This window comes from Sciurus vulgaris (assembly GCF_902686455.1).
Source record: "Sciurus vulgaris genome assembly, chromosome: 11".
In the NCBI taxonomy this organism is placed as follows: domain Eukaryota; kingdom Metazoa; phylum Chordata; class Mammalia; order Rodentia; family Sciuridae; genus Sciurus; species Sciurus vulgaris.
Genome location: NC_136472.1, coordinates 33,686,166 through 33,696,533, shown reverse-complemented (window position 1 = coordinate 33,696,533; position 10,368 = coordinate 33,686,166). Strand labels below are relative to the sequence as shown.

Below are 10,368 nucleotides of genomic sequence, written 5' to 3'. Positions count from 1 at the left end.
CACCACAAAACCAAATCTAAATAAACAAGCAAACAAAAAAAACCACCTGTACAGTTCCCTTCTTCATGGCTGTCTTTGGCAGTGCTTCAGAATCTTGAAAACAAAAGAAACTGCACAAATAAATGACAAGAATGAAAACACTATGTGTGATGTATGAAAACCAGTCCAAGAGTATGAACTGAGAAATAAAATCCTAGAGCGAAGGATGAGCAAAAGCCTACCCTCAAACAGGAATAAAAAAATCATGTATGCTGTTACTCTTCTGACTCTTCTTCCACACTATCTCCAGATTAGAAAAGTATAGAACCAAAATGTCAAACTCTGAAAAGGTAATCATTTAGGAGGAGGAACTGAAGAAGTGAATAAATAATAGAGAAGTACAATAGTAGCTTTAGCTGTCAATGAGTTTCTTTGCTCTGACATTGGCATTGTCAATATGATCTTTGTTGGTGTCAGTCTTTTCTTGATTCGGTCTCTTTGTTGATTCTGAGCTTTGATTTCATTGCCCAAGTCCAGGGCCATGTTCTTTAGATTTCTTAGGATATTGCCCACTTGAATCAGGTTCTCTTCCATCTCATTTTCTCTGGCATCATTAGTTATACGTTTAATGTGTCCACCACTGACGGCTCCTGTAGTTGGTTGCTGAGGCTGACCATTTGTTACTCAGCCTGGTTGCTTAGATACTACATTGCTAGGTGAATTGTCTCCACCATCTCCCCATGTTGCCTTATAAGCCTTACCAGACTCAAAGTGCTTCGTCTTTTTACGTGGGCAGACACAAAGGCCACAGCACTTGTTGAGTTGTGTTAATGTCTTCTCTGCCTCTCTCATGTCTTTATTTATGGGATCCATGCCTTCTTCTATTCAGTTTAGTTGTTCCCCTTGTTCATCCAGCATAGTGATTGTCTTGATTCCTGAATCCTGAGACTCAATGGCCAAACCAAGGATTATTCTTGTACTTTCCATAGGCTCATCAGTAACCTGGTGAGCCCTTAGTTGAATCTCTTCTGATGACAGATTATCCATGATGAATCAAAATTCTATCAGACACAGAAATGTAAATATGGAGACTCAAGCAGTTCTGGCTACTCCTCTCCGGCTGCAGCAACTCGGACACCATTAGACTTAACCAGGAGCAGCCCAAATGCCATGTCATATATACAACTAAAACAAGCTAGAAAGTTGATGTGCTTTCACATATTAAACTACTTTGAAATAGTTTTACTCCAAATTTTTGACTTAGTATTTACCAAAAAAGAAAAAAAAAATTGCACAAACTTCCACTGTAAAAAATAAATAAATAAATAATAGAAAGCAGTAAAATCCAGTGGAAGAAAAATTCAATGTGCTTTATTATTAAATTTAAAACTTAATAATTTTATTATTATTACTGGTACTTGTATCACAATTTATCTTCCAGCTGTTATTTTTCAAAATTTTTTGAAAAAAATTGTTATTTTTTCAAAATTTTTATAGAATCATAGTTTTCCTGAATTAAGTAAAGCCAGTTTTTCAATACAACTAGTGTACTTACTTGTAACTGTTTTAAAAAGAGTTTTCATTTAGGAAAAAGATTACACTTCAACCAAGCAACATAAACTTACTGTCAAATTTTAACAAAAATTTGATTTAAATATTATAAAAATGTTCATGGTATTTACATCAGTAAATTTACATAGTTTATTACTAAACCTACGAGTTTAGTAAGACTTTTTATTCATTAAAAGAGAAATGCAGATCAGCAAAAGAAACAGAAATGCCTGATCAGTGTGATCTTGGTATTTTCCCCAAGTTCTTCATTTGTTATTCCATAAGCTGGAAAGAGAAAGAGACCTACATACTATTCTGAAAGTGTAGTTAGAAGAGATTCATTAAAAGAAAATATTTTCTTCAAGTGTTTAAGATCCTTAATGACATAGATTGACACAGTTAATTTCACTCATTTGGAACATACACCTATTTCTACAGGATCGGTGAACCTGTTTTTCAAATAGATTATTTTTTTTTCTTTTTCTTTTTCTTTTTTTTTTTTGCATAAATGGAGTTGGAAGGCAGGCAGGCAGTGAAAGGAAGTAGTCTGGTTGTCTGGAAATGCGAAGGTAAGAAGAAGCCTCCAGGGAGATCTCTCTTGCACTTTATCATGAAATCTTAAGACTCTATAGAAATAGACTCCCATCAAATATATTTTCCTAAAAATAGTTTAAGAATCTCCATCAATGTTTAATTCTGGCTTATTGTTTTGTTTTACTTTCTTTTTTTTAAATGCTATACCAGTTGCATTCACAAACCCTAATTTATTTTGAACAGATTTTCTTGTTTTATGTAAAACTATTTGGGGGGACGATGGCCAGGTACATAGCAAATGGAAAGGATAAAGGATGTCATGATAACAGAAGATTTAAGAAACAATAACAGATATTATTTTTGTATTCAAATTCTATTTTCTCTGACTCACAATGCAATCTAACCGAAAAAGAGGGAAAGCATAGGAACACCTCCAAAGTGCCCAAAACTTCCTAGTGATTTCCCAACAGGCAATTTTGGGAAAAAGATGAAAACAAGTTTTATAAATGAGAAGAAATATGAATGCCAGTGAAAATATCTTTTGAATATAATTCTATGAGTATAAAACTAACATTATAAACTATGCAATTATACAGGAAGATCAACAGTGTACATAGTTTCCAAAATATGTACTTCTCTATAAGTTTGGAATACAAATGTTTTAGCCCTTAACTGTGTTGTGAAAATAGAAAAGAAAAAAATTTGAATTGAACTATTAGAAGTATGTGTATTCTTTATGAAATTATCAGTTCAGAAAAGTGTGTGGTTCATTTTTTCTTAATTGTAGAAAATTCAGAGAATTCAGATAAGGATTTCATAGTGGCAGAATTATTTAGGATACTTCTTGTACAGTACTTTGAGGTCCCTGGATAAAATATATATTAAGGAGATAAATGTACATCTCCAGTTGAAAGAAGCAACTTCTCCTACAATAAAATTATTATACTTATAACAAATGATCTATAAATTGACTTTTTTTTAACCTTAAATCTTTAAGGTAAAACATCAAACAATATTATACCTCTCAACATCTAAAGTAAAATTACTTTAGGGATTTAAATTATTTGGTAGATTTTCAGTAATCATATTCCACATAAAATTTGCAAGTCCTGTGATAACCTACTTGATACTTTACGCTCTTGGTCTTTTTCTAACCTCATTCACTGTTTCTTTCCTTTTTAAAATTTTTTTTTTCAATATGCCGTAGTCACTAGGATACCTTCAGTTCCTTGTATACTCTCAGGAACGAGGGTTTCACCCCAACCAAACCTCCCCTATTTCTTTTCTCTCTTTCTCTCTCTCTCTCTCTCTCTCTCTCTCCTCTCACACACACACACACACACACACACACACACACACACTCCCTTATGTTATCAGCATATCTGGCCCCACCTTCACACTTGATTTCAGCAAAAATAACATATATAACCTACTATCCATTTTCTGCTTTTCTCCATTCAGTCATTGGTTATTTTGCTTTATAACTGGAAATTATGAGTTCATGGAGAAGAAGCACCAAAGGGAAAAAAGAAAGTTCACAACCACTGTGACAGTGTTTGCCCGATGTTAAATACTGTAGGCAATATTTGAAAAGCACAGCACAGAGAAAAGTGATTGAAGTGGGATTCGTGAGATAATTCCAAAGGAATTTTCTTGGCTTCTAGGATCAGACAAAACTGCTTTGGGAGATCTGGTAACAAATTGGAACACAAAGTTTGAGAGTTGTACTCCTTACCCATACATAAAATCAAACACAGACAAATAAACATCTTTGTAGAAGTCAGCACACTTCTTGTAGTCCAAAGATTGAGACTTTTAGGCCTCCAGAGACAGTAGAGGAGACAAGTACTTTGACACAGCAGGAAGTTGCTCTCAATAGCTTTCCAGAGGAAAGTTAGATACATGAAATTGGAACTTGAGTTTGAAGGCTTTCACCAGGAGAAAAATGAAACTGGCAGACGTATACACAATATGGCATGCATTCTGGAAATGATAATAAGCACTTTTAGATGAGGAAGGAGAGTTACTCTTCTGCCTGTATCTGAATAAGGACTTATTAGTAAATGGATCTTTGGCCTACACAACACATTATACATGGTTATCAGACATCAGTTTTGTCCTTGCCGCTTGTTTCATCTTGAAGAAGTTAATATTTAATCCTCCAATAAATATAGATAGCATGGCTCAAAATTGTATGTTTCACTCAAGTTAGAATCTTTTCTTAATTTTTTCTTGTGATATGTATTTCTGCAACAACAACAACAACAACAAATACACACACATAAATGAGCAAATAGAGTCTCTGAAAGTCTTTCCCATGGAAGAAACAGATTCTTACAGCAAACTTCAGGTCTCACATGTGTCCACTGTGTGAACCAGTATCAAACAAGGTAATTGTCCCTTATGACAGATAAAATGAAAATCAAATTGTCTGTCTCATTAGATCTTCCTAATTTGATGTGCTCCTAAAATTAGAATTACATTGCTTTCATATTTTACCTAAAAGTTGTATTATTTTGACAGTGTCAGCTCAAGGCCCAATATACTACCTTAAAAAGTATACAAGTTCATGTGTTGAAAAGTCACAGATTATTTGGACATATCTTACTCACTGTGACTGCTCAGAGAAAAGAACTTAAAATGATTCTGCACAAAAATGATAATGAAAAGTTAACCCAGATAATTTATGATTATTATTTTATAATATATTAGTACTCTTTCATAATGCACGTTATTACAATGTCTGAATTTTCCCTACATACCATGGGTCAAATTTTGTTATTAGAATATAAATGTCTTTTTGAAGACCAACTCTTAGAGTGGCATATTTTACCTTCTAAAAGTCATATTAAAAATGCATTGCTCATTAATATATTTAACACAAAGTCTCACCAAATGTGCTCATATTATCAGATATAATACATTAAAAGGATTTTGTGGCTACAAAATGGGTAAATGTTATATGCTAGATTGAATAAAGCTAAACAAGTATGATTTTTAACATAGGCTTTCTTTGACTTTTAATATAGCAATGGGCTCCATTCAAACTGGAAAGATGAAAACACTTTTTAATATTCTCAGACTTAATTTCTGAAAAAAATGGATTAGAATTATTATAAATGAACAGAATTTTGTGAAGGATTTCTAAATCCGTTTTGAACTTATTGGTATTTTCATTCAATTTCATTGTTATGGTATGGTTCTATGAAAATTATTTTGTGTCAGTTTGCATAGTTATCATAATAAATTAATTTATAGGATTTGAGCAATAGAATCTAGTTCCCAATTAATTGTTCAGTCTTTTTTCTTCTCTCTATACTTTATATTGAGTATCTTATGCAATATCCTTTTACAATAGCAAACAAGAATTTTTCATTAAACTCTGAAAGCACTGTTTTAAAACATTCCCTCACAATTTCTGGCAGCCTATTAATAAAGAAGACAAATTTTGAGGATTAACACTCTGGAGGGAGCATAGTGACCAAAGATAGAAGCTATAGGGTATGTGAGAGCATAGGATTGCAGTGGGTAAGCCAGGAATGGCTCTGACTGAAAGACTAGGAGGATTGCAAGGGACACAGGAGACAGAAGCAAGTTGTGGGTCAGATTGTAGGTGCTTTCTTCCTGGAAAATGAAGGTTCCATATTTCTTAAAGGTTAAGCTGCTGCTGAGACACTGCTCAAGTAATGTGATGATCAAGTTCTCTCAGTGACTGCACAGAATCATTGAAAGGAAATAAGTGCCATTCCAGATTTGTCATGTGTAACACAAGGAGGTTGGATTATTATTGGTGAAAATTTTCAGTGCTAAATGATAAGCTTTTTTACCATGAAGCTATTTCTTTCTTTTAATATTTTGCTATTCATCCTTTGTCTTCTTTCTGTATCTTTGAATTATTTTACCTAATTAAAATCTCATTCCTGAACAGATAATTTGAGATACAGCTGCAGTAGGTTTTAGACTAAGATGGATTCATATTTTACCTCCCATTCCTGCATTTTTCCTGCTTTTTTGACCACCATGGAAAATTGGGGCAACATCTCTAGGGAAAGTTCTATAATGAATTTTGGCTATAATTTCTAGGCTATATGTGATGCTCAGTTTATTGTTTCAAGGGAAAGTGATAAAACACAGAAGACCATGTGACTGAAAGCTATCAGAATGTTCCAAAGATTTCTTTAGTCTCAACAAATCTTTCCCTGATATGAGCCGTAGTATCAAATTATACATTGTCCATCAGTCTCTTTAAGAGGAAATTTTGTTTTGTATATTTATACTTGTTTAAATAAAATGAGAAATAAAGAAATAATTCAGCAGATAAGTTTCCATTTCCCTTTCTCCACATTTGAGAAAATACTCTCAGTGGTATAAGACTAATGGAATCCAACAAAATCCAAAGTCTAATCCTCCGCAGAGCTTGTAGAAATGTTGCCTTAGAATGTAAAAGAGATTTAGCAGATGTAAGAAAAATTTTTTAAAAATCTTGAAATTAAGTAATTATTCTGTTTTATTGTGGAGACCAATTTAATCACAGAAATCCTTAAATGTAGAGAACCTTCCTGCCTGCCAACAGTCAGAGAGGGAGAGAATGGGGAGGTTTTAATTCACTCTTGCTGCCTTGGAGATGAAGGAAGGGGCCATGAGCAGATCAATGAGGACCACCTCTAGATTCTGCATGTTCAAGGAAACAGATTCCCCAACAGAACTCCCAGAAAGGAACACAGAGTCAGGGCCATACCTTGAGCATCGTTCCAACAAGAACCCTGTCAGATTTCTGACCTACAAAACTAACTCAGTACGTTTGTGTTGTTTAATCTAGCACACTTGTAAATTGTTATAGCAATAGTAGGAAAATAATATAGCTTCCAGAACCATGGCCAAGTAAATATTTATTTTTTTCTAAAAACAAAGTGGAAAAGCAGTATAGTCACTACTTTCACAAATGCAAAGAGACACCCATACATATGTGTTTTTTCATTCTCAGTTATTTAATCTAATATGATATCTAGATATGCAGAACTGGTCCACCTAACTTTAAAAATGGAGTTGTCTTTATATAAGTTGCCTATTTTTGTACATACAGCAAGAACAAATACTTAAAGGAGTAGATTTAAATCTGTTTTCATTGTTTTCTTTTTCTCTGAAAAAAAAAATTCTAAGGAAAATTATCAAATCGAAAAAAATAGAAATTCTAATCAACACCCTTAATCATTTCTCCTTTACTTAAATATCTTTAAGTAGTGAAAGAACAACTGCTTTTTTCAAATCATTCTAATTGCTTTTATGATCCTTGTGTTTGGGGGAAAAACACAAAATGTTACAAACATTTAAATATAACTAAGATAATTGATTATTTTGAAAAGAATTAATGACCAAGTATTGACAGTTTAGCTAGTTTTGTTTTTTTCAATCAAGGATGATTTTGGTATGGATGAACTTAGCTTTCTAGTCATCAGAAAGTCTTTTTCCTGTCCAGAAATGGAAGCATCAAGAGACATAGTATTTTAACTGTACTTAGAAAATATTCCCAAATATTCATACATGCATTAGCATTCATTACCTGCCTGCTCCCTGTGTAAGTGTACTGGTTTGCTTGTTTCTCTTATTACATAAACTCATTTCATGTAATCTTGTTGGTCGCCTAATTTTTTGAATGTTTCATTCACTGGTGAAATAATATTTAATGGAAGGGAACATTCTGTTTCTTTTTTCTTCTCTTGAAACAATAAACACTTTTTATGTTGTTGGATAATATTTCAAGGAAAATAAAGAAAAAAACACCTTACAGGGAGCAAAATTTTCCCTGGAACATCAAATACTGCTTTTATACAGTGAGTTTATATCCAGTATATGAAGTCAATCTACACTAATCAGCAATCACCTTTACAGGTGTTTGGTATGCAATCAAAATGAGAGGAACACACTACATGCTTATTTTATTCAACAACCTGAAGAAAACATTATTATACAAAAAAGAATATCTTTCAAGTAGGGTTCACCAACTTGAGTGCACCATAATCATTTTGAAAATCTGGAACATGCAGATTAAGGAATCTCCAGATTGAGAACATGGTATTTTTATTGGCTCTTTTTTGTTATACATTACATTAGAATCACTTTTAATAAAACTGTGCATGCATGGAATTTAACTTATTCTAATTTGGGCCCCAGCCCAGTCTTGTGATATACATGATGGAATTCACTCATATATGAGTACAGTAGAAATAGGGAAGATAGTGGGGAGGGTATAGTTTTTATTCTATATGTGGTCAAGGGATCACACCTTGATGACAAGGGAAAAGAAACAAAGAGTTCAACCTAAAAAAAAAAAAAAAAAAAAAAAAAAAAAAAAAAAAAAAGCTAAGTAAGGTGAAGAATTTTCTTCTAGAATTAAGTGGTATCATCAGATGAATATTATTATCCAGATAGCAAGATTAATCTGTGATGGCTATTTTTGGTCTGACTGTGTTTAGAACACCATTCAAACCCTAAGATATCTTCAATTTCTGCCAAAGAAAGCCATGTTCCATGTGGTCAGAATAAAGTCTCTTCAATTACACCAGATTGAATACAGCCATGTAAATTTTAAATCAGTAGTCAAAGACAGAGTCCATTTTCCCCAGGAAGAAGACAGGAACCAAAACCACCAGTGTTATTATGTTTGGGCAAAAATCTGATCTGAGGTTCCTGATTAACATGCCAGATCAGAATACACAGGAAGAGAGGAACATGTGTGAATTAAAAATTACTAATGATTTTTCTTGAAGTATGTGAGTTTTCATACTGAAGATGAATTTATAAACTCATATTCTGGCTAATCAACCTATCCTTGCACCATTTTTTAGTAACAACATACAGGCTCATTAGCAAATTGTTTTAAGCATACTTTTATTTATTGTAAAAACAAAGAATAAAATATACCAGAGCATTTATATGGCTGTGTAAACACTTGAAGAATCACCAAAATGGAATTACCCTAAATTTTTATACAAATATATTTTTTTAAACAAAATATTCAAGGTAACAGAGTAAGCGAAACTGGATTTTTCCCTTCTGTGTGCTTCATAAGGTTTATTAATATAAGAATAATTTTACATACATGTGCATGTGTATAATGCATTAATTTAGAGCAGGGTTTCTCCTTTAGCTATGCTGATTTCATTTGAGTTTATAGTTACTGCTCATTATGTGCAGCATCTGCTTTATTGAATAAATCAATAAATCAATTAGAACCATAGAATATGAGCTAGCAAAAGAGAAAACTCCAAAGCTTAGGGACGTGTATATGAATTCTACTGGTTAATTCTAATGTAATTTAGTAGGAAGAGTAGTAAGTTGGGAGTCAAAGGACCTGAGTTCTTTAGTCTAACATCTGTCATAAATTTTCTTGTCAACTAAAATATGAAACAGTGATTATGTACAAGATATTCATTCTTTTCTATGAAAAAATATCCTTCCCCTGCTAAAGAAATCAAATGCATCTCTGTTACATGAATCCAAAAAATGCATGACAACTCTTTTCTTTGGGACAAGATCTAGGGATATGCCTTCTGTTTGTTTTCCTTTACTTCTTCTACTACTCCCTGTTATGATTTGGATATGAGGTGTCTGCCAAACCTCCCATGTTAATGCAGGAATGTTTTGATGTAAAAATGATTGGATTGTGAGAGTTGTAACCTAGTGAGTTCATCCTGATTTGAATGGACTGACTGGGTGGTAACAACAGGCAGGTGGGGGGTATGGCTGGAAGACTTGGGTCCCTGGGGGTATGCCCTGGAGGGCTTCTTCCCTTCAGCCTCTTCCCTCTCTCTGTTTCCTGGTCAACCATGAATGGAGCAGTGTTCCTTCCCTGTGCCCTCTTTCCATGATGCCATCACCTTGGACACAGAGCAATGGACTCAATCCACCATGGACTAAATCTCTGAACCCCATGATCCCAAATCATCTTTCCCTTCTCTTAGTCATTCTTCTCAGGTATTTTGGTTACAGTGATAGAAAGCTGACCAACACATCCCCATAAATCCTCAACCCTCACTTCTCAACATAAGGAAGCATCTGGTTTTAACCAATCTCATCCTAGACATTTGAAAAACACTGTCAGTGTATAAACAATTTTCCTTATTTGACTTAAAATGATTTGACTATTTAATCTAAATTATCTGTCTGTTTTATGTTCAACCTACACAAGTTTATTTACATACCATAATTTTGACCCACATATCATCTGTATATAGATAGGGATAGCATTTGCTCCTTAATAACAGGCCCCGTATAGGAAGAAAGGAGGTATTTATAATGTGATCA

At 33.4% G+C, this 10,368-nt stretch overlaps 1 pseudogene across 1 annotated transcript; it reads right to left on the bottom strand.

Annotated features, from left to right (window-relative positions):
• Positions 1-289: 289 nt before the first annotated feature.
• On the bottom strand, positions 290-1,131 carry LOC306639514 (synaptosomal-associated protein 23-like; annotated as a pseudogene). Its single transcript has one exon. The product of its transcript is annotated as a synaptosomal-associated protein 23-like (transcript).
• Positions 1,132-10,368: the final 9,237 nt, after the last annotated feature.